The sequence below is a fragment of the Taeniopygia guttata genome, chromosome 10 (assembly GCF_048771995.1).
Source record: "Taeniopygia guttata chromosome 10, bTaeGut7.mat, whole genome shotgun sequence".
NCBI classification, from domain to species: domain Eukaryota; kingdom Metazoa; phylum Chordata; class Aves; order Passeriformes; family Estrildidae; genus Taeniopygia; species Taeniopygia guttata.
Genome location: NC_133035.1, coordinates 5568736 through 5589244, shown reverse-complemented (window position 1 = coordinate 5589244; position 20509 = coordinate 5568736). Strand labels below are relative to the sequence as shown.

The 20509-nt window shown below is 38.6% G+C and overlaps 1 protein-coding gene across 10 annotated transcripts in view; it reads right to left on the bottom strand.

Moving 5' to 3' along the window:
* The window catches only part of OTUD7A (OTU deubiquitinase 7A), a 138536-nt gene that overhangs the window by 60528 nt on the left and 57499 nt on the right, over positions 1-20509 (bottom strand). For 6 of the 10 annotated variants that reach the window (XM_072933735.1, XM_072933736.1, XM_030281820.4 and 3 more), the window contains 3 exons: positions 11393-11468; positions 6392-6509; positions 5729-5834 (listed from right to left, as the gene is read on the bottom strand). The gene's annotated coding sequence lies outside the window, so the exon portion shown is untranslated. The remainder of the gene's footprint in view (positions 1-5728; positions 5835-6391; positions 6510-11392; positions 11469-20509) is intronic. The other 4 variants (XM_032750310.3, XM_030281823.4, XM_072933738.1 and 1 more) reach the window with 2 other exon arrangements.

Here is a 20509-nt window from a genome sequence, read left to right as displayed (position 1 = left end):
CATCAGAAGCTGAACTAACAAGCATAAGCATGATAAACCACATACAGTCCTGTGATTTTCCAAATTTATAAATAGCTCCAATATTTTTCAGAAATAGAAGGCAGATCTCAATGCTGAAGGTGCCAATCTCTTCAGTGTTATCTCGACCCATCTATCTACTTTTGGTTAACACACAAGGATCAGCATGCTTCAAGGCACACTCAATATCTATGAATTCACAGAATGAAAAAACCAGCTCCATGTGTAGAAAATTTATTTGGGAAATCCTATCAGCTTTGCAGGAAGTTGTTCTGCAAGCAGCAGAGACAAGGAAGCATAATTTTCTTTGGATTTCTGTCCTTTAATACCCTAAACTCGTGCAGCCACCAGCACATCCCAGAGTTAGCCCAGACATGTGTATGCACTTCTGTCAAACAGTGTAAAAAACATGCACTGTGCTAATTCAGGCATTTTTTTTCTCCACCAGCAAACCTTCCCAAAAGAGATGACTGGCTTCCTCTTGGGGTGCACCTGCTCTCAGTGATGCTTTAATTGTCACAAGAATGAAAATTGTATCTAATCGTCTCATAGTATTGAGCAATCCAGCAGATGGTTTCAGAAGCATGAAAAAAATATTTAAATGATTTCTTGTATGCAGTAAAATCTATGTTAACAATTGCTGAAAAGAATGTAAATCTCTCTTAATTTCTGCATAAAGGGAAAGATCATTCCCTCAGGAAAAAAAAAACAAAAACTCACCATAAAAATTTATCCAATTACTCACAGAACTTTCCAACCAAGACATTTTAATAAGACATCCTTTTAATCCCTGCCCATTTGATAAGACATTTGGTCGTTTATTATACCAGCAGTGCACAATTCATTTTTGTAACACAGCAATAATAAATAACACAAATTAAACAGCCAAATCTCATAGCCTCCAGTGAAACAATATTTGGAATATAATTACATGCAGTACACATTTTGCAAAGGATGTAGACTCGGTTTCAAATTTATCAAAATGTGACCAGGAAATAAGTATCTGGAACTTCACCACAGTGTTTGTTTGACCCTTTTCAGCCTTCAAATTTACTATTTGCCAAATGTCCTTTCAGCTTATAAGAGTGTTAAGGCTCCTCTAGTCCTCTGTAAAGAATTAACTGCTCCATGAAGAAATGCTTTTAAAATCTTGCTGGTTTAATTTACGCTGTAACTTATTTTAGTTACTAAAAACTTTATTCTCTCTGGGTAAAGTGTCCAAAGATTTTAAACATCTTTGTGAAACAAATTATGTCAGCTTTTCAAGCTTTAAATAGACAGAAGTAGCTCAAAAGAAATGTGAGAGGAGATGACTTACTTGGAAACAAGGTATTCCCTGTCTTCTCTATGAACTGGCTCTTTCTTCTTTTAGCAATACAAGCAGTGTCAGCTTCTCTAGCTACATGCTTTCTGCCTTTATATACATTAAAAACACTGACAGATCAGGTATGGATAGCTTTTGTCTAATTTACTGAAATCCTTTCTGGCTTTGCAGGAGAAGTGATTCAAAACCACATGAATTTAATCATAAATATGACTAAATGAACTTAGGCTAGGCCATAATTCAGTTGTGCAATGCTTAAACTCTACTACAGAACCCATGCAGCATCTGGAACAGATGCATATTTATTTTGAACCATTCTGATTTTAAAGGTTTAAAATGTTAGAAATTAAAGAGTTTCTAATCACCTTATCTAAAATAGTAATATCTCAAGAGAGACAAAGATCATGCTTTCATCATGCAGCCACTGTCTATTTTTGTCTGCAGACACTGTGCTAATATGCACATCATATTATTAACAGCAAATCCAATGAAATAGAAATTCCCATGGACTTCATGCTAAATAACTGTAAAATGCATGTATAAATACTCTCAAAGTATCAAATACTTAAACTGCATCAAATACTTAAAACTGTATCCTTTACTGCTCTATATTGGTAATTTTCATTTAGATTAAGATTGTTAGATTAAGATATATTTCTGTAGAATGACAGGGCCTTGCTCTGAACTGAACCAGTCCACATTTTTAAATTAAATTATATCCTGATGGCTAGATTGTCCAGTGAGAACATTTTTTTAAAGGATACATTTAATTCTTTTCACCCAGGTCTAGAACTACCTACCTCAGAAAAATAGGTTTACTGTGAAAAATAAATCTTCAAGACAAACACAAACTTCCTGAAATTCCATGAGAAACTACCTTGGACAGTACTGGCTAAGAGAAGAAATACACTGGCCAGAAAGGCTCTGTGAAGTCTGTGCTTTAGAGACATGGATTCAGTGATAAAAAATGGGATTTAAACAGTCTCTGCAAAAGAGAATGAATCTAATTTCTCACTGTGGAATAGGACTTAGAAGTATTTTACTCTACTTCTAAAATACAGCAAAAGTATTTTGATTTCATGAGAACTGAGTAAATTATTTAGTTTACACTGACAAAATAAGTGACGAAAGCTGTATAGCCATGTAGAAGAGCACTGCAATGTTTGTTTTCTACATCTCCATGTTTGCACTCACAGTATGTACCTCATGCCATAACAATATTGTTGCTATTATGTAATATAACTGTCTGATAATAGACAGTTATTAAAATAACCAATCCAACTAGAAATTAAATCTCAAAATGACAGAGCATTGTCTGTAATTACAACACAGTTCTACTTCCACCCACGTTAGGCAGAGCTGCCCAAGTATCCTAATGCAGCAGTTAGTCTTTATTAATTGTATCTTAATGAGGATTCCTAGGACAAATTCAATATTGAAATTCAGACTATAATCAAATGGCACATCATCTTAAATCAGCCTAAAATGAACAGTAAATGCCAAGTGATGAATTCAAGAGTAAGCTGCCTGTAGTGGCAGGTAATGTGTCCCAGTTACTTGTAAAACCAAATGCCACTGCTCTATAATAAGCCAACTTCTGTAAAAATACTACCACAGCAACCATCAAGATGGAACTTAAATAAAATGGAATAACATTTGTGTCTTATCACTCTGACTACAAGTTATAGTAACTGCATCAGAAAATTAAAAGTGATAACCACCTCCTCACTACAGGAAAGTTCTGGGACATGGCCTACATCCCAAAGAAGGCAGTTTCCTAAAAACTCGTGGGCAGGAATTTGTTGTGCTTTGGGTGATGCTGTCCCCAGCCCTGCTGGAAAAAGCCGCTGCTTGATGCAGATGTGTAAAACAAACTAGAACCTGGAAATTCCTTTGCAAAGGAGGAGCTGTGAGAGGAAGGATGAGAGATACTTGGGCTTAATTACAAGCCAGAACACCACCTTGCTCAAGCAGACACTGAGCTCAGTAGGACCTGAAAGGCTCCCACAGCTTAAGACAGCAACAAACAGCACCTGTGACTTGAAGATTTAGCCATCTAAACCAGGGCATCAGGGGACACACAGAGAAGTAAGTGCTGGGAAGTTGGTAAAAGAAATATCCAAGAAGGATCTATTTTTACAAAAGCAAGTAGTAGCTGAAAAGAGACTTACACCATTAAAAAAAAACTTATGCATGGTGGAATAATAGATAATTGAATTTCCTCCTCTTTTTTTCAAGATTTCAGGTTCCTTGGTCTACTCAAATTTTTCCCTCTTCTGGACCCTTGGTCTACTCTAATTTTTTTCTCTTCCGGACCTTAAAAACCAAACTCTAACAGAAGTAAAAGTAGAATTAGACAATTCAGATGCACAAACAAGATACATTGTATAAATTTGGTTTAGATTAGATACAGAAGAGTTAATAGTATATAGAGGGGTAACCAGTATTACCTGGAATCAAGGTTGGAGAAGGTAAACTACATAAGCCATGCACTGTTATTACTTCTGAGAACCAAGTTCAGAATTTTTTTTTTTTCAGTTAAATTAGGCACAAAATGAGCAAGATTAGAGTCTGACTTGTCTTATGCAGGCACTGCTTATCTCTATTTGACTACAATCCCTAGCAAGAGAATGGAATTGGCTGGAGCCACTGCCCCACATAAAATAATCACTTTTAAAAGATTAAAGAAGCCATTACCATGGATTGACTTTGTCCCAGCAGAACAGAGCAATGCAATCTGCTCAGTGCTGGTGATCTGGCAAGGACAAATCAAAGTAGTCTGACACCCAAGCAGAAAGACAGGGACTCGCAGATGCTGAGTGCAGTGTCCAACCTCACAAGGACTTCTGAAGTGACAGTGGTTCCAAAGGAAAAATTCTATATTCAACACATGGATACAGCTGCTTCTCCATGATCAAAATGGATACATATACAATTCTCAGCAAGAATCCCAAAGGTTTTGCTAATACCATACTTAATCCTCAAAAGCTTAAATTAAATCCAGCATGCACAGAGGAGGGTGGAGCTTGGAAAAAACGTGTGCATCAGCTATAGAGAGAACTGATGAGCTCAGCAATAGTTCAAGAACCTTGAGACAGTTTGAAACACCAAGTCCCACTTCTGAAAGGAAGAGACAAAGAATCTGTGTTCAAGCAGAGACAGACATGGAAACTGTGCTCAAGCAGAGACCTCTGCCAGTCAGAGACAAAAAAAAAAAAAAAAAAACAAAAAACCAAACAAAAAAGAACCCACAAGAAAACAATCCAAAACCAAAACAAATAAAAACAATAACAACAAAACAACGTGCCCCGAAACAACACAGGAACAAATTCATGCTTGAAAGTAGGAAAGAAAGATTTGTGCATTCTAACTTTGCTTTTTTGCTTCACCACACATGAATCAGTCTGTTTATACATATTTGGTATGAAGCTTTCTTGAAAGTAAACATTTTTCAGAAGATATTGCATTTGTTTTTGTTTAAATTAATCCTGAATTAATTCAAAACTGTCACATCTGTAGACACACAATTGCTCAGGCCTATCTGAGCGCAGTATGTGGGAACCCTCTGCCCAGAAGCTTGACCTGACACATCCGTAAATGGTACTGAGATGATGTGAAAACTGAGATAACACAGAAGTGGGAGGCTGGGAAAACCTGAAGAAATGAAGGCAAAAAAGTAGGCAAGACAAGAGACAGAATTAGCACCATGAGAAGGAGGGAGAAGGGCAGTGCTTCTATAACAAACTATGTTTCATTACTCCCTATTGCTGTTGAGAAAGTTCTTTGCAGTGAATTTCAAACCTAAGGTTAAGCTTCAAAATTAGAAACAAATCCATTAAATGAAGACACCAGGGCAGATAATGTCCATACTGCAGTGCTATGGACTGGGACTGTACTCCTGGGACTCCTTCACAAACACAGTGAACAATGACTGAAAACTTAATCTATAGTCATGCAGAAATAATCTCTATTAGTATTAGTATGAGATATTTTAGAAGGCATTTAGCAACTTAAAATTAAAAATACAGTTCACATGTATTTAATTTTAGGATAATGTTCAAGACAGATGCTGTGGTTCCAAATCAAAGCTACAGACCACAGTTTCTCATATTTTCATGCATACATGGTAGAGAGTAATTATTTTCAGTTCCATTCAATTGCTGCTTTAAATTGCTGAAGGTCCCCCCAAGCATTTTTGTGGACCTCATGGGGCAGAGGAGGCAAAAGCAGTAGGGAAGAACCTTTCAATCCAGCACTGCTGCCAAGGAAGTGTTATGTATAACATACTTCCAGGGAAGAGAGAATTCTGTGTAAACAGTTTGGTTTGAGCAATGTAGCGACACTGAGAAGCTCTAACAGCAAAAGCAGGGACAAAATCTAACTCACCATGATAGGTTCTGCTTGCAACAGTCTCCCTTCTCTCCTGCATGCCCTACCTCATTTTGGTGAAGCAAAGAAGGCAGGCACCCAAGGTAGCAAACCCACCTTCTCCCTGGAGAAAGGGCAGAGAAGTCACAAGGAAAAGGCACTCAGAGCAGTATCAGCTACACAGCAGCTATTTAGCAAACACTGTTCTGTTCACTGCCCTGACCAAGGGGGTCACTCTGGGCATCTTCTGTTCAAGCCTCACAATATGTTACACCACCTTACTACAGAATGAACAGCTAAGAAATACAAAAGCAAAGAACTAAGCCCCAAACAGCTTCTGCAGTGACACATCAACTGCAGCATCAGTTTAACATGGCAACGATGTGGATGGTTTTAGGAATTTATGCAGTATGAAAGCTTTAGGAAGCACAGATAAAGGTTCATTTCATGAGTAACAATGCATCATCCATCAGCTCTGTGTAGCCACAGGCAATAGGCATGCTGGTAGCCTGGTAAACCAATTTTAGTTGGTTTCTTTAGTTGGCTACACTTAATTGTTGTCACCAAGAAAACAAATTAAAATTTTTGTTTTCTTCACCTCATCCCTATGCTCAGCTTTCCAAAACAGCTACCTGGCAGATGCTGATGTGAGGGATGGAGGGGATGTTTATAACTACTCACAGGAATGAGGTAGGTAGGCCCCTTCTTCTGTTTCTAATATATTTGCCTCTTTAGGAAGGCAGGAGGCAACTGTCCAGCTGATTTACTCCTGATTTTGAATCTCTGCAGTATCATGTACCTATGAGGATGAAGAGAAGCGCAGAACAAGTTTTACTGTTTCATTCCAAAAGTCACACTAATTTACTGTTCTGCATCCATTTCTCATACCCACTACACACTCTGACCCTGGGATGCTTTTCTGTAGCACTATTGTGGAAAATATAACTCTATGCTTTCTACATCAGATGGCAGCTTCTTAGGAACCCAGCCCCCTTCCCGTTTGGCTTAGATAAACAGAGGAAACACACCTCAAAATCCATTTAGAGGGCTGGCTTTCTACCAGTTTGACCAGTTCTGTCCATAGCAGAACAGAGTAAAATATTCCAGTAGATCAAATATATTTAGTCCATTTCTACTTATGAAAAATTTACCTGCAGATTGAAAACTACTCATTTTGTTAAAAAAAAAAGTAATATGATCTAAAAAAAACAGTAACCCCAAAACCAACAAGCACTGCAGACTGATCTAAAAGAATCCTCAATATTAATTAGATCAACCATGAAGCATAGACCCAGGTGGTTTAATGAGCTTTATCTCAAGTGTTTTGCATCCTGACTGGGTATGTTGTAGTTTATATAGCTTTGATCTGCTTGACCTGCTAAGAGAGCAAAAATGACCTGCACATACTCTTCTTTTAAGCCTGTTTAGCAATACTGTGACCAAATAACATTTTCCCTTTGACACTGATTACATATTGCTTCTCTATTAGTCTATGCATCATTCATCAAAGTCTTAAAACATAATCTAAAGTTTTTGGGGCTTTCATTCTTATAATTTTTAAATATTAAGAATATGAATTGTGAATTCGCACAATTTTTTCAAGTGACATCCCTACTAGTTACACTTTCTCCTTCATTAAAAAGAAAATCCAATCCACTCTTTTTTTATTTTCCTTTTCCACTCTCTTAGCTGTGTTTTTTCCAAGTATATGCTGTTGCACAAATTGATTTCAACATAACACACCTTTGCTGGACATTTTTAAAGCCCTTAGACACTACCTGCTCCACATGCTGAGTTGAGCTCATGTCAGCCACCTAGAGTACTAAGCTCACTATTCTGTGGAACTGCACTGAAAGGGAGAACAGCCATGGTAATCTGACCAGAAAGAACTAAACAGTCTCCATATTCATACACAGAGTATTTCCAAGTAGTGGTGGTGGTGGTCATAAAACCAGCATATTGAAGATTTAGAAAATGAAGATACAATTCCATGCTGTTGAGAACTTACATGAACATTTTAACAAATTTCTACTGAATTTCACATGCAACATTTTACTGACATTTTTTATTAAAGATAACACATCTTTAATTCTTAGCATTATATGAAACAATCCAAAATGCCAAATTTAGACATTTTAAAGAGATTGTCCGGATAGTTTTTTCATTCTTGCCAAAGTCTTTATTTCAGACTTCTAGACTGAAACATTAGTAGTGAAACACTGTAGTGTTTTTATTGTTACATGCAGATTATACAAGTACACACAATTATGCCAAATTTGTCATAGATAAAAAATGGTGCTCAAAATCTGTGAGTTCATCTGATACCTTTGCAACAGCAGCATTTCCCTCACACACTCATTACAGCCACACCCACAAATCATTGAGAGCAAGTGGTGCATCACTAACGCTGCTGCGCTGTCCTGGTGCCCCCTCATCCTGCCCAACTGCTGCACACTCACAACACTCAGTCAGAAACAGCACACGTGGAAGGACTTCTCAGTGTCACTGTCCATCAGAGTGCCCCTTGGGCTCTCTGAATGCCCAATAAAAACAGCTGCTCCAATTGCAGATGTTAAAAAGATAGCCAGAACAAATATCACTTTAGATAGAAAAAAACTGAAGGAAAAAATTAATACATAAGGGGTTGCAAGAAGAGTCTCTTGTGGTTTCTCTGCCTTCTGTTAACACCATCCCTGGATGTTTGCTTGTATCCACTGGGCAATAAAACAGAGTTAGGCAAATGAGAGAAAGAATACTGGTGTCATTCTAATTGGGTTTAATTCCTATGACAGCACAAATAATGGGCATGGAGATACAAAATATGTCTTTCAACGAAGAGGCTAGAGCAAAAGCCACAGCTTCTTACAAGTGTGAACTACAGATTTAAATGAAATTGTAATTGCCAATACAAGCAATGAATTTGACCTCAGTCAAATTCAATTCTACATTCAGCTATTTGATGATTCATCCAGAATGAAAGAAAAACAAATGGCACTAGAGTCAAACTGAAACAATCACAAGAAAATTTTTCTGGAAAGAACATGAACATTTACAGTAATTTCCAATAAAGGTTATTAATACTTTCAAAATTCAGACTGGATCTTGTTTATGGCATAACCAAAATGTGACAATCTCTGATGCCTTCTGAAGGTTTTGGTGACAGAAGCAGTATCACCAAGATGCTGGGACGCTTTCTGTACAGTCCCTTTAGCTCCCAGAGCTTATGTGTCAGCATCTGTAGTAACAGCATGAAGTCACAGCAAATGTTTGACTGGTCAAAAGCTAGAGACACTTTTTCACAAGGGAAAACTCTCTTTAATTAAGACCTTACACATAGTTCTTTATCACAAAAAGCAAAGGCACTTTTCTAGGCCCATGCTAGAAAGATACCAAATCTCAGCTCTCAAGCTGATCAATTATCTACATTCATCATCTGAAGTAAGATAGGTGCAATCTGAACTGAACCAACAATGGATGTTATCCCCAGTCTCCACCTATCTGCCTTACAGCACTTCCTCAGCAAAAGTAGTCTGCACTGACTCAAAGGTGATGCTAAATCCCAGAAGGCCTGAACAGGTGGATTCCTCTTCCTTCTTCTTTGGGCCACCTGGTGACACCTGCTCTGCTGATTGAGTGGTCTGTAGACATGACTGAGAAATAAGTACAAGACCATAAAGCTTGTTTTTGCCTCCCCAGTATTGTGAACAGCTACACTTTATTAAACATATTCATCTTTTAAAAACACTATTAAATAAATAGTTCTTTTTTTCCCCTAGCCACTGAAAACTCAGAATTCTCAATTAAATGAGAATGCAAGTCCTTCACTCATTCATTCCTAGGTGGCAGAAAATTAATTCCTTTTGGCATGTATATTCCTAATTTCTGATAATTTCTAGTTAACTGACCTGCCCTAAATTTCTGAGAAAAAGCTATTTCTGAATCTTACACACATGCAATCCCCCCAACAGTAACTGAAAGCCAACAGCAAAGCAAGTTACAGGCATATAGACACTTCAGTGGTGGGCTGCAGTAGGAAAAACTATTGCTAGAGAGGTGCACAAGCTTTAGCAATTCAGTGGAGTGCACTGCTGCTAACAGAGCTACCCCTTCTGAAAGAATACAAAAAGCAAACAATTGAAGTTGCTCCCTTACACTCTGCACCAACCACCCAGTTTGATGACTTCACAGGAAAACACAGCCATAGCTTCACCCTTCCTGACATTTTTACAACATTTCATCAACTTCATAGGGACAACTCCACCTTTACCAATAATAAACGCAATTTCACTTAAAAAAGAACCATATTTTATGAACTGCAAAGCCACTTCTGGATACAAAACCTGACAAGCTCCCAACCCTAGATCACACAGTACACACAGAGTCTTAAAGACTCACAGCATAAAGTGCAATCTCCTATTGATTTTAGCTTCATCTTGTGAGACCCATTTTCCTTTAAATCCTATTTCACCTAATAAAGCCATTTTCCAGTTACCATTCTCCTGATAATGCTAAACAAACCCCACTGACATATCTCAGAGGATACTGAGAGCTTCCTGTAAAAACTGGGAACCTGCTACTGGCTTTATATATATAATCACAGAACCAATGTTTCTCCTCAATCATCTTCTTGGAACTGGGGAGAAGAAGGAGGGACAATGGCCTGGCTCCCTACCATGGTACAGCTGAGCCATGGGGAGGCCAGGGGGCTGCCCTCAAAGAGCCACTCTTTGAGGTGGTCCATCTGTGCCCATCTAGGATTCTTCCAGCAGCTCCTCGGGGGTGAGACATGGGCAGGAGGAAGAATGGCACATCAAAGACACCAAAACAAGCACAAATCTGTGCTTTCCTCAGTAATTGCTTCTACACCATGAAATGCCAGCAGAGTCAGCCTGACCTCTGTGCAAGAGAAGGCAATTAAGGAAAAAGAAAAATGACTAAGGGAAATTCTCCTACGATCTAATGAGGGGTGTGTGTGTGAGAAGATATTTTGAACCACAGGCAATAACTCTTCTATCACTCAAAATAGGTACCTATGGCCCAGATGTCAATGAAGGTTTTTCCAAAACACAATTACTCCAAATCTCTTTCTAGAGGAAAAGCAAATAGAATTAAACCATCTTTCTTGTTTTTCAGAGATGCTCTAAGTGGAAAACATGATGATTATATGATGAGCTGTCACTCGGCTACAGCCCACTCAGTTCTATTACTGCTTGCTCTAGCTACTTTAACATTCAGTCATCTCAGTTACCTTTTATACTCATGGCACACAGGAATTGTCAAATGCCCCTTACAACACAAGGCAATCCTTGCCCTCAGAGTCCAAGCTGATTTGATCTCTTTGTGCTTTACTGGAATTTTACTGCATCATGAAAAAGAGCAGGAGCCCTGTCTCCATATCATTTGAATTCCTGCACCATGCAGATTTTTCTCTGCCCTTCCTTTTGCTCTCTAGATGACTGAGGTTACAGAGTATAGTGCACTGTTTGCATATCAAAAGCAATAGCACTTTACATTAAAAAAAAACAAAACTAAAAGCAGGCACTTTTCTGGTTTCGGGGACCAAGAGCTCAAGATTTCCTTCCTCTGAACCTGTGACTTCGAATTCAGGTGCAACTCAGGTCATCAAGACTGGTTCAGATAAGTATTTTAAAAATTATGAAGCTTCCCCACTACCAGTGTTACCTGATACTTTTTTGCCAGAGACATTTTCTTTCCAGACCCTCTTCTTCTGGAGCAGTTAAAGACTTCACTGTCTTACCTGAAAGAACAAATGAGAAACATGAAAATAAGTTCAAAGATCATAAAAAAACAACTCTTATTTATCTCAAGTTATATGTAACTTGTTTGAATGCTACATGATGCTACCTCATTTACTGGGAGGTTTCATTATCTTCTTCCAGCTGGCCTCCCTGGGCTCAGGTGTTTCAGATTTTATTGTTAAAAGAAGCAGGATGACTCTCTACTCTACCTTACACCATCTAATGAAAGAACTCATACACAAAATACTATTCCAGGTTGCTGTAGCCTCATGCTGAGGTAGCAACCTTGCCCTAAGTTTCTACATGGAGGTGCCTTTTCTGAAGCAAAATGTCCAACCCTGGTGTTAACAGACACGAGTTGTTAGTGCAGAACAATGAACACACCCTGAACTCTGAGTTGTGACCTTCATCAAGCTCCAAGACACCCAGCCTTGACACTTTATTGCTGAACCAGTTTTTCTCAGCAGGAGGCAGAATTGATCCAAGCACAAGCCATGTTACCTGCTGAACTTGACATGTCCCCAATTGTATCACCCCTAACGTTTATACCCTTGATCAGATCAACTGCTATTGACCTAAAGCCACCATCCACCCCCCAGAAAGCAGATGGGCAGATGAATGCAATAATACAAAGATATTCACAGTTCTGTTTCTGAGAAAGACCCTTCCTGCATCTTAATAGGGATGTTTAGCCTAGTGCCTGGCATGTCACAGACAGGTGAGACTAAAGATACAAGCCATGGTGTCCTCGTGAGGGACAATAATTGGCTATCTCTGTGTTGGTCCTCTGCCCTTTTTACTGATGGTCACCTACAGCACACAGGTGAGTGCACAAAGGCTCCAAAACAGGTAAGAAAAAGATGCAATCATGTCCCCTCTCCCCCTAACATGACTGTGAGATGTCACATCAATTTTAATTACTTCCTTGCCTAGAAACGCACCTGGCCACCCACGCACATAGACAGAGCGATGAGGTGGGAGCAGAGAATGAATGACTCAGAGAAATCCCAGCTGTTTACACCACAGTGTCTCACTACTCCCAACACCAACTGCAGCGGGGGGTGTTCGAGCTGTCCTTGACCCTGCCAAACCCCTCTTTCACTACTTCCCACCATTAGAAATGTTGATGCGTTTCCAAGTCCTGCCATGAATGCATTACCAATTTCATGAGGAAGATCTATCTGCTTCAGATGGTTTAAAAGAAAAATAGGCAATTGTCATGCTTAGGAGAATCATGCTATAGCGTGACTGCACTGATTACACATTCCTTTGACCTGTTTATCATTTACTACTCACCTAAAACTGCTGTTAATCCTCAAAGATATCTGATCTGTTTCCCTATATGTCTTCAATTAGAGTCAGATCATTTAAAGAAGATGCACTGGATCAGAAACAAGATCAGTATTTAAAATCATTCTCAGCAAATGTCCTTCCACTTTCCATCTACTTTTTACTTAAAGCACACAGCATAATGCAAGTTCATTAAACACAACATGTGTTTATGAGTACATTGTTTTTGCATAGGAATCTTAATCCCCTTTTCTTTTAAAAAAAATGTTTCCAAATTTTCACACACATTTCTGCACTAATGCTCTGTGTGTGCCTCACATGAAGCCAGTCCTGTCAGGACCATGTTTGAAGAGACAAGGATCAGAACAGTGGATGCATGAAGACACCATTGCCATCACTCTTTAACCCTTACAGGACTACCACTCACCTGAAACGCCACGTCCTTTTATTGCCCTTTCAGCAAGAAAAGGGAGAACATCCTACAAGTGCAAGTTTGCCTTAGCTGCTGAAGTCACACATCTTATGATGAATAGTTCTCTAACATGGTTGTCAAAGCACAGAGTGAATTTGCTAATTATTTGGAGAAAATGACACTCATCTTTCTACAAGAACTCACTTTTGTGGGTTCTAGATCAGTGCTGATTCTTCCAAGACCCTGAAAAGCTGACATGCTACACATCAGGTGTTCAGGAACCCAGGTGCCCCAGTCTGGTTGCAGACAAGTGCAGAAAAACAGCCACGTTTCAGTACATTAGTCCTGCTCTCTGGAAGTCTACACCAAACACTGATAAAAGAAATGTATTTTCTTATAAAACTGCATAAACCAGTAAGAGATAAAAGGTACACAGGACATAAATAAGTACAGACACCTGGCAAAGACCAATGTGATCGAAGGTAGGTTGGAAAACTGCTAGCACGTTCACAAGAATAATCACATTCAAACCAAGGCTGACTGGATCAATGTGTTTGGAGCAAGCATTTCTCACAGCTCTATTTCTCAAGAAGCATGGAGAAGAAACTTAAATTCTCAATTCCAACAACATATACAAATCTCTTTAAAAAATATCCTAATTCAGCTGTCAAAACTGTCTTTTATGTCCAGCACTATCTTCAGTGCAGTCCTGCCTTTCTGCCTGCCTGATGTATTCAGAGGTTGTTGCTGGAGTCCCTTCCTCTTGTCTGTCCTATTTAACTAATGCAATTCAAGAGAATGAAATAAACTATTTCTGCAACAGCAGGAAGGCACATAGTGAACTGTGGAATACCAAATCTACCAATTCACTTTATTCAGTGGATACAAATTTTACCCATAATACTTCTCTGTAACTGACTGACACTAAAACAGAACAAATAATTCAGTAATCACACCTGCACCCAGAACAGTCTGTCTTGTTCAGAACTGAGGTCATCCAGAGAGGGGAATTTGCTGTGCAGCTGCTGTACTTTACATAAACACAGAGCTTCCATGGAAATTTGAACGCTTGCTTCTCACCCCTCCTCCCTTTTTATTTTTTTAAAATATAATTTTCCTATATCCTTTGGAAAACTAAATTTTATGGGCAGATGTGTGTTTTTTCCTAATATGAGAGGGAAATAAATTACAAAATTGTTTTCTCTTGTAGACAACAGAATTGTCTGATGATTTTAGTATGATATTAACAGAAAGTCCTTACATATTTTTATATCCTAAGAAACAAAATTTTAAACTGCTTAACTCTATTTTTTCAAAAGTAGTCAAGACAGAGCTTTAAAAGAGAAATGCCCAACATTTTAGATGAAGTGCTTCAAGCTGATGTTTTATGTTTACATGGTTATAGAGTTCCACTGGCAAAATGACCCAGGATGCAATCACTTCTTCACAATGCTAACTTTTGCTCCAAAAATTACCCTCCTCCTATTCCACATTTTGTATTATGCTAAGTAAAATAGTTACTGTTATTTCTCATGTGCTAAATGAATATTATTTTCACAACACCCTTAATAGTTCCCTTTTGTTAAGGGCATTCCCCAGTACATGTCTTCTCAGTCCCTGTGAAAACCACATTCTAAACATTTCTCAAACCATGCTGGTAAAGTATGACATTGACATGTGATGTACAGGATAATCAACTTTACACTGATAGCTACCATTTAACAAAGACAGTAAAGAGTTCTGCAGGACAACTACACGTTTACTAAACCCCAGGATAAGTTCATTACAATATCTATGTGTCTGTGTATCAATAACCTACATCAAAACATATTTAAGCTCTCATTTTGCAAATAGCTCGGCAAGGGTGCAGAGCCTTATTTACCCATGTTCCTGAAACAAACTGCAAATGCAGCTGTTTCAATATTGGCCAGTCTAGGTGTTCTAATTGAGCCCAAGTTGCCCACTGCAGCAAGCTGGGAACTCTGCTTCAATAAGCATTCTTACTATGACCCATTCAAATTCTTATATATATTGGCAGAATAAGCAGGAAGTTCAACAACAAAAAAAGGAAGTATATTTGCATATTTCAATGCATTAAAATAATGCAGGACTTCCATTCTTCTCTATTCAAGTTCCTGTGTAAGTGTAAAAGAAGATGAAGCAGCAAAATTTTCCATTTCAACCAGGGACTCTTAGAAATGGCATCAAAGGACAAAAATGTGTCTCTGCCAATCCAGCTGAATGTCATCTAGTCAACTGTTATAAAAGGTACTTACTAAAATGAGTGGCACAATCACCATTCCTTCAATAACAAAGAATCCTCTCTGAAGCTAAAAAAATTACACCATGGTTGTTTTGCACTTTTAGTAAGAGTTCTTGCATTACATCAGCGTTTGCATCAAAGCTGGTAGTGCAAAGAGGAGAGCAAAGCCCATTTTATGAACTGATGTAATCAAGCCCAGCGTCTCTCTGGTGTTTTTTTGTTCCTATGGTGGCAATGACATCAGCCTACTCTGCCTATTCAGTAGTGGAGAGCAATGACAGTTCTTCACCTCTGCTCACCCATTTCTCTGTTTTCCTCCTGCTTGTACATCCTGACACATTAAGAGCCACTTGCATTTCAATGGGACACAAAACACCACTCGCCTCAAATCCCTCTCCTCACTCTTTTCCTCAACGTTACCAGCAGTAGAGGACAACATGAAAACTTGTTGAGGAAGTGGAAAGAAGGGAAAGCGAAAAATCTCAGGCACATCTAACCACTGCAAAGGGGCCACGAATTGACAGTGGGATCCCACAGTGCCAAGGGCTGCAGGCAGTGCGGCACACAGAGCGGACCTGCAGAGGTTCCGGACCCGGCCCGGGCCAAGGGCGGAGTTTCACTGCACCCACAGCCGGCCAGGCTGCAGCGCCAGGGCAGCTCCGCGCCCACAGCATCCTCCGGCCCAGGCTGCTGCACACACACAACAGCTCTGCTTCTCCAAATCACTTCCTACACCTGCAAAATCAGACTGATTATACTAATCTTAAAAAGAACTTCGCATCAACTGAAAAGGCGATTTACTTGCCGTGGACATAATCCAGCCTTGGAATTCCCCATCTAATTAATTCTCTCATCTGAGACACAACATCTAGGCCAGAATACATAAAATAAAATCTATTTATACATGGAAAGTACTGTAAAGCTTAGTGACAAATGTGATCTGTTACTAAAGCCTACCAGCAAGCACACTGTACATTTTGTAAATTTTCCTAACAATAATTTTCTTGGATCTGCTCTGCTGTATAGCACACAAACATGTATCTGCACAGTATCAAAACTCATTGAAAAAGATGAAAAAATATCCACTATCAAACAAACCAACCTATTAACCAAACAATCCCCCAACCTCCACTTCTTCCATCTTTTAAACTACTAGGAGAAACTAATAAATATAATTTTTATTTTTTTTTTACTTTATCACCAAATTAGGTTTTCTGCAAGGTTTAAGGAAGACAACATTATGGAGCACCTAATGCAAACCTGCAAGAAATGTAATTAAATGTTACATTAGAGAGTTGTGTACGTAAGATCATCACAGATTTCTTATGTTATTCCCTTCATATATTCTTCAGCTGAAGTCAGAGAAATTATTTCCATATTTTCCGTTAGAAATGTAGACAATAAGAAAAATATGATTCTCTGTAGATGATCTGCCTACTTCAATCCCTAGAACTGATTTTTATTTCCCAACTGTCCTACCAATTAATAAAAAGGAACACAGTCCCCCCACATGTGCTATAATTTATGAGCAGCTTACCAAGTAACATACAAAGAAATGAGAAAATATTTTTATAAGTAGAAGTCAAATGCATTAGAATGAAGGCATTATAAATCTAAAAAATAAAAGTGAGGTTTTATGAACAGAAAATGCTATGTACACATTAAAACGTATATCGATATGACATGTTTATAGAAACTATATACAACATATAGGTAGATTATATCTATACTGCATCTATGTTGTCTATATGCCTGTGTATTATTGATATATTTATACAGATAGAAAGATACATACTTTTATCTCTAAATAATATAGATCTCTTCACTAACATCACTACCACCAATTTTTTTTCCCATTCAGGAGAAGCTATCAATTTAAAACAAAGAACTTGATACACATTTATCCCTAACTCTATCATAAGCCATGCAGTTAGAGCCTAAACGATTTCTTTAATATTCTTTCTAGTAGCAGCTGACAGATATCTGACAACATAGAAATGTAACATTTCATTTAATTTCTCCACAGGTTGATTTCATGGAGCCCTATATGTTTTAGTAGAAGAAAGACATTCCACATCTTTACAGTGGGGGATGGGAAATTTGTTTACAAAAAATTGCCCTTGCTTTAATAATTTCTATCAAAAATTAAGAAACATTACTTTTAAAACATATCCTAAGTAGTACTTCATTGTTGGTTCGTTAGCTTGCTTGTCTCTTTCTTCTTTCTTTTCTTAAATGATTTTGTGTGTTAAGGCACTATGTGTGGCAGAAACCACTATGAAATTTTCTAGAGGACATTCCATATTATCACCCTAAATTTACCATCTATATATTCTTCCCCCTCTAGCAGAAAGAAGGTAAATTACAACAGAAGACAAATAGCTCTTTCTAGTGTCATATCCCATGCATGAAGCAGTCTACAACAAAATGCAACGAGAAAAAATTACAATAATCCCTAAAATGATTGCAAGGTGATTATGTTCCATTTCACTTCCCAAGCCTTCCAGAAGGATTGATTTTGTGCCTTTATTTAACCTGCAGTATCCTGCTAAACTCTTCACAGGGCTTTTCCCAGACAGGACACCCACACGGTGACAGAGGTGGAAATGACAAAAGGCAGAGCCGGTACCAGCCACTGCTTCCCCACTGCCCGCAGTGGGGCAGGTGAACCTGTCACATTGTCACATGTCCCCTCACATGTCCCCGTGGCACAGGGACAAAGGTAACACTGCCAGGTGCCCTGAACTCCATCCCACCCGCCTTTGTTCCTTTGCCAGATGCATCCAAAGCGTGTGTAATTACCATCAGGGGAGCCAGCCGTTTACAGAAGCAGTTTCGAATCACCTGAGACTGTACACATGAAGTCTGTCAAAAAACTAAAAGCAACATTTCAAAATACACTCACTTGCTGTAGTGTTAGACAAAAGAAAGAGCTCTGAACTGCGCCACAAAGGTCAAAGTAGAGAACAAAATCCTCGGTAGAATTACAGATCAAAGTGATCCAACACAGTGACAAGATGTAAGTAACATGTAATTTTAAGGAAGCTCAATTTTTCAACATAACTACTTGGCCAATAGCAGAAATCCATCCAAAACTAAACTATGATGGTTACTATTACCTCTAAAGGTAAATACTTAAGCTCTTTTTGCACTTGTTTTTTAGATCGTATTTTGTCTGAAATGCATATTGTGAGCAAGACAGTTGGAGAATGATGAATTATGGGTTTAGAAAGAACAGATAGTGCAACATAAAACCTCTATTGCCTAATAATATAGATAATACTGTAGCCTATTAAAAAAAAAGAAAATGTATCTTTACCCTGACTGCAAGTGATTGAAAACTGCTCAAGAATAAAACATTTCAAAATTTGACCTGGCAAAGTGTCATCAACACTACCTTTCATTGAAAAAAAAAGAATCCTTTGGTTAGTTAAAAGACTAAAACTTTGTCAGCTGGCTAAGGAAGAATCACATATAGAGCAACTTAAATAGAATTTGTAAACCTCAGCAAAATATGCCATTCTTCCAGAAAAAATCAAGATGTTCCATAGTGATACTGGTAGAACATGTTTTTCATATGAATAAAACAGAAATGCATCCAGTGTGCATGCAGGCCAACATTCAATAGAAAGATTGTCATCCTGCAGAAGTAAAAACCTATTCAAGTCATGAACAGAACTTGCCTACCTGCATCTCCCAACTGAGCAGCTGTGTCACTGACTGGAAGGACACAGGAGAAAGCCAGCCCCAGTTTTAGCAGCCAGAAAATACAATGGGGGTTACAGCTGGAAGGGAATTGAGCAATAGGCTGGAGACAAAACAGTGCAACTGATCATAAAAAGAGTTTCAAGTACTACAGAGTTCTAGCATTATTATACTAAATTGCAAAAAGAGAGGGCATTGCTGTTTTAAAAAAATTTCCACGTAACAAAACTGTAGCAGTGCCTGGCAAAATGAGCCATGATCTTCAACAAGGTACATCTGTGACGTAAGTTAATTGGAATATTTCCTGCTGAGACACAAACCGAAACAGAAGAACCCTTTGCAAGAGGAGAGTGAGATGCCTAATACAGAAGATGAGAAAACAATTTCTTTATCATCTTTCACTCTCTTTACAGACACTCATCTACAAAGATGTCAAACAGATAATATGCCAAGGCAGCAACACAGCAGGAAAAGGATACTGCATCCTAACCTCCTGCTCTGCAACTCTGCCTTACATGTGGGGCATCCTAAGGATCGAATTACAGTTCAAACTTCAAATGGAACAGAAAAGCTTTTCACACGATACATAAAACAATAAACTAATTAACACTCAAGCAGACCTGAGGACACATGAGATCATCATTGCAATAACATTTACAAAAGTCATAAATAGCTTCAGCAAAGAACCAGCTGAGATATATTTTGAATAGGGTAGCCACATTATCCCGATGTTCAGGGCAGACCAAGTATTTCAGAAAAAAAAAAAACCTAGAACAGGGATCCCAAATTGTCCTCATAATTTGCACTGTGCTTTTCAAGAATTTGTGGAGGTTTTTCCAGATAAGAGGTTTCTAGATTAACATGCACAATTCTCCATCTCTAAGTCATAGCTCTGCAATTACTCATGTAACAGGGTAAAAACTGGCTTGGTCCATCTGCTGCTTACTGCAGTGTGGTCCCTTCCCCACCCCCATTGTCTCTACTTAGGTTCTCCAGAAGCTGATGCACTGGAAATTGAATATGGGAAGAAAGCTTTAATTACGTCTTATATTGCCATTTATGATTTTCTGTCAGAAAACAAACCGAGTATTTAGGTCAGACGGGATGCCAAGTTCCCTGTCTTAGGCAAGCCGGATTTCTCTGCCATGTGCAAATCTCTCCTCCTGCACACTCGTGGTACATCTGAGCTGAACACACATCTAGGATTTCTCTGCATCTCTAGAGGAACTGTGACTCCAACTGAATGTCCCATGGCTTGATTAGAGTCACTACAGGAATCCCCAGGCAATCCTCCAAAGGCCTCACAAAGCCTCCACACAAGGACCAGCCTCACACAGGTTCCAGACACAGAAACCCACAGAAGGCCAGAG